Source organism: Bidens hawaiensis, unplaced genomic scaffold (genome assembly GCF_021521415.1).
Source record: "Bidens hawaiensis isolate Kalapana, Puna unplaced genomic scaffold, B.hawaiensis_p1.1 tig00002477_1, whole genome shotgun sequence".
NCBI classification, from domain to species: domain Eukaryota; kingdom Viridiplantae; phylum Streptophyta; class Magnoliopsida; order Asterales; family Asteraceae; genus Bidens; species Bidens hawaiensis.
Window position 1 is genome coordinate 2018335 of NW_027491136.1, and position 5180 is coordinate 2023514.

At 35.9% G+C, this 5180-nt stretch overlaps 1 non-coding gene across 1 annotated transcript; it reads right to left on the reverse strand.

Moving 5' to 3' along the window:
- Positions 1-4893: 4893 nt before the first annotated feature.
- TRNAT-AGU (transfer RNA threonine (anticodon AGU)) lies at positions 4894-4967 on the reverse strand. Its single transcript has one exon. It is a non-coding gene; the product is annotated as a tRNA-Thr (tRNA).
- Positions 4968-5180: the final 213 nt, after the last annotated feature.

Consider the following 5180-nt stretch of genomic DNA (forward strand, 5'->3'; position numbering starts at 1 on the left):
GATGTTTTCAAGACCCAACAAGTGTGAAACAATATAGTAACATAAGTCCATTATTTTGATTATAACATAAGCTTCGGTTTACAAATCGGGTCGGTTTACATAATAAACAAACACAAAACCAAATACAAACAAGACCCGAAATTGACGAATGTCACATTAGGATTATAAGAAGATGATAAAAAGAAAACTGATCTATTCAGTTAGGGTCAAGGAATAAGAAATCATAGATTTAGACGTGGTTTTTAAAAACTGCTGCCAAAGTTATAATCAAAATCTTGAGTCGCGGTTATATAAACCTTCAAACGCAGTTTGTTGGCACCTTATTAACAAGTTTAAAGAGAAAAACATTTTTAGACACGGTTTTAGACTAGCACCGCATCAAAAAAAGAAACCCAACCGCATCAAAAGATCATTTTTCTACTAGTGCATATTCATGTAGTGCATTAGCCACCCAATGGGCATTCAACTTAGGCGACGGAAACAAACGGGTATAATTTGTGATCAATATTACAACTCGATTGTTATATCTCCTATAATAATTTCATAAAGAACCAAGACAATATCACGGTAATTTAATATACTAATAATAATATGGCACGTACCAGTGTCCACCAAAAGACTCAAACCCTCCACATCTAAGTAATGGAACATCTTATAATACACCAATATGTCTTTGGGTCAAATACCCTTTGATTTTCGTTCACTTGTTAAATTCGGTTCATCAATATTGTATTGTCTACAAAATCAATATCCAAAAAATGGTGTTGCCTGTTTAGGAAGTTGCACAACCACAACCTCACCAAGCCTAACATCTTGGTTTTAAACCATCTACATTTGTGTCGACAATAACCATGTTACAATAAATCAACATCTTTATGCACCTTGGCACGTTCCTACCTTTCTTCATGTTCCTACACTTCCATTATTCCGAATTTTCGCATGTTCGCACCTCTCCTCATATTTTTATGCATGTTCCTCAATTTCAAAGTTCTACCACGAGTAGGTAGTTAGAAACCTCACCATAAGAGATTCCATTTTCAGATTCGCGGTCGAAAGGTGTTAGACAAAATGAGTTGGTGAATTAATAAAGTTGGTGGATTAACTTATATGAAGATATTACTAATCTGATATAGTGTTTCGATTCCCTTATTTTAGGTGAAGAGAATAATGGGAAAGCAGATTTCTTTGTGTGTTATTATAACATACAAAGAGCATTTGTAGATGGACTCTCGTGACACTTACGTGACACGAACATCCACTAGACTCTAATCAATAAACTAATTGGTAACAAACACGTAGTATTATAGACACAAGAAGGATTAATAAGAGAATATAGCACACAAATCCATCACATGTCATATACAATATACTACTCAACTATACTGCTTTGGATGTTTTTAAGTAAAGGCTCCAACTTCCTTCTATTCACATGTGTGCAATCTACACATCCAAAACCCTTAGAGGTTAATAATATGATGTTTTCCAATCTAATACAGCCTAAAATTTAGGTATGATAGAAAAGAAAATGAAAGTCTCCATTTATAGCCTTCGGATATCGCAACCAGAAGCAAACGTCAATGATTCATTCGCAACAAGTTAGCATTCTGGGCTTAATGAGCATCTTTATAATGAGCATATTAATGAAATAAACCACAGAGGCTAAAATATAAATTTACTCATTTTTACATATAGCATCTTTATTAACAAAACATTTAGTACTATTGTCTTCAAAAATCCTTTAAAGTTTTGGGGCGTAGGGTGAGTGAAAAAACCCCTTAAAATCACGTTTTTAATTATGTGAACTAAATAATTTGATCATCTTTTACCAATTGGATTGCATTTTCGAAGGCTAATACAAAAAAAAAATTAATAATAATAATAATAATAATAATAAAGTTATTAAGATGGCCTATATAAAACACAATAGAAAGTTTTTTTATATAACAAAAAAAGCACCACTTACAAGAATTAAACTCATGACATTTGGTTTAAGGGACATCACTCTTTCATGGAGTCACGCCTGTCTTGTTAGTTAGTCGGTAGTCACTTACATAAAGTAGTATATGAATTTACTAATTTGTTGACTACGTAACACGATACCAGTAGGGTTTCTTTAGAGTGATACAATATGTTACGTGTAGATTATTGATTCGGAACCGAAGCATGTATTCCTGATTGTACTAGAAAGTAAAAAACGCATTATCCATTGTTGGTGACGTAAAAGTGGCATATTTTATAAGTGCAGGGGTATCTTAAATAATTCAAAGTTTTTATGCCCATTTCACGACTAAAGTACAACCAGGAGGGAATTTTTTACTTTCTTCAAACCACTTTTTATAAAATATATAAAAACACATCACTTCGAGATCCAACAAACTGACAAAATTGTATTTTTTTTATAAATTTACACTTTCACTCCTCATATAACCTTAATGTCACTTCAGTCCCTCCATTTCCACATCTTACCATATAATAATAATAATAATAATAATAATAATAATAATATTGCCTAGCTAGATTTATAGGAATACACACCAATCAACTTTACATAGGTTTGTGGCAAATAACTAAATGGCCCAACAAGAATTTGGCATGGAGTGCCCCAAAGTTATCGGCTTTTATTTCTTCCTTTTGTAATAAACTAACTTTGTTTGGTACAAAAAGGTTCGTAATGTGTTTAACATAGTAGATGAAGAGGTAGGTCCCAGCAGAGCCCAGTTGGACCCGTAAGACTCACCTCAAAGAGACGTCTGCGCAGTTGGACCCGCAAGACTCACCTCAAAGAGGGACGTCTGCGCAAAGACCAAACTCGCAAGACACCTCAAAGAGAGACGTCTGCGCAGAAACCAACTGGATCGGCAGGACCCACCATGCTCAGAGACGTGACGTCCTTACGCGCAGTACGCAAGCTGTTCCCGCAGGAAACGCCTCCCAATGGTTTCCAAGTACTCCGCCTGTTCCCGCAGTTACGGATACCAGCCATCAGGGAAGGCTACCCGCGCAGCAAGGCTACACGCACAAGGCTTAACACTCATAATAATTCAGTAGTCACCTGAAGAAGGAATGAGCAAGCCGGGAACAATCCCGCACAAAGGCGGGAGGGGGAATACTCCCGCCCAAATGAGCCAGTCCGTACGATACTGAAAGATCTTTTGTACTGTACCTGACGAGGTATGGGCAAAAGATCTGACCAAAGATACGACAGCTAATTGACAACAGTATGGCGAGCAGCATGCTCTTGTACTGTATGTCACTATTAGCCGCTACCTACTCACTAACTCCTGTCATACCACGTGCATAGCCTGTAGTTGGTGGAAAATGAATAGTACACAGCAGGCCTGGTCACTGTCAGTCGCTGCCTACCCACCAACTACCAGCATGGCACGTGCGTAGGCCACAGTTGGTAGAACAGGAATACTATTCAGCCGGCTATACCTTCTTGGAAACCTACCGTCGGCTATAAATACCCCAAATGGTATGATCATCTAATCTCATCTCGTATCTTACATATTATACCTGATATCTGCTCTAGCAATCTCTTAATATACACTTATATTCAAGAGCAATCTAGTCTGATTCTCACGCCGGAGGGTGGTCACAAGGAGGTACCCCCCCCCCCTTCTCAGTGACGAGCTCACGGTGTCTGTTTTGCAGGTTATCAAAAGAACCATCTTTGCCGGATCTAACCCCTCGTGGGAAACATCTATCTAACCCCCAGATTATCCGTAATCTGCCCGGGGCTGATTAGTGTTTCTTCAGTAGATCATCCAACAAGAAATATGTAAACAATTATAAAGGAAAAACAATAGATTATCCAAGGGGTGCAAGATATTATATAAAACTTGGTGTTAGCTACTAGTTAATGGACATGGCGGTGAATAGAACAAAAACGATCAATACTGGTGGAACATGTGACTATTACAACCATTGAATCAATTGTAGTTTGATTTTCAAAACACCGTAGGCTACATAGAATATGCGTACATGTCGTTTTAGGAGTATTAAGTTCTATAGGCTTTATAGGTTAATTAGTAAAAAGGAATTTCATAGCATTGGTGGCCTAGAGTACCATTAGCCTTTCATCTATGATATCATATTCCCTCTATTCATTATTGGCACTCCATTGTGACTTTAAGGTGCACGGCATAAATTATGCAATCTATCATTTTCTATTACAAAAATTGAAATAAAATGAATTGTTTTATTTTAAAAAAGATATTCTTTTAAACAATAACCACATGCTATTGGTCCTTATTCATGTATATGCCTTTTCAAGATGCCAAGCTAAAATGGGTTACATGAGTTAAGAGGTACGTGTTGAATTTTAGTCCGTTACAACAATGGGATAAATTCCTAGCATGGATTAATGGAACATTTGAGGCGTTACTTTAATCACCACCATCAAAATATAATCCCACTACTAATATTGATACGCCTCTAAATCTTTAAAACATTTTACCAATGCCCAAAATGTTTTTTTTTTCTTTTTCTTTTTTGTCGTGATGCTTCTTGTGTTGTATCAATATTTATTTGTGTTTTGCATTAACTCATTAGTTTAGATTACATGTATTAAATGTTTAGATTACATCAAAACAGAAAACAAGCGGGCAACAAGCTGCGTCACCACCCCTTTTTGAATTGCAAATTTTTTTATATAAAAATAGGTTTAAGCATGTCTCAAACGAGACTAGAACCCACAAACTTTTAGTTGTATTTAATTTATTCATAAGTAATTATAAAGATATCTAAAAACATGTATCGGTATGTAAAACATATTAAAATATGAGATCTCATTTTTCATCAATGTATTCACTAGTAAATGCTAAACTTTATTTAAATTTTTATCGTGTAACCTTTATCATAAATCTCCAAATATAAAAGTTAGAAAAAAAATGCTTTCGTTGAGAGTCAAACTCAAGACCTCCCGCTTACTAAACGGGTGCTCTGACCAACTGAGCTATGAAAGCAATTGATAAGACTTCACAATGGTCAATACAAAAACATAAAGTTCGGAGAATTGGAAGCATGGCTCATCATAATGTTTGAACATATTACCCAAACACTCGAGTAGATAGTGATTGAGGTGCAGTAAATTTCAATAATGCATCTATAATATACATCCAAGAGGGGCCACATCAAGAACCCTAGTTAATTGCATCACGAGAACACTCTGCCATGAC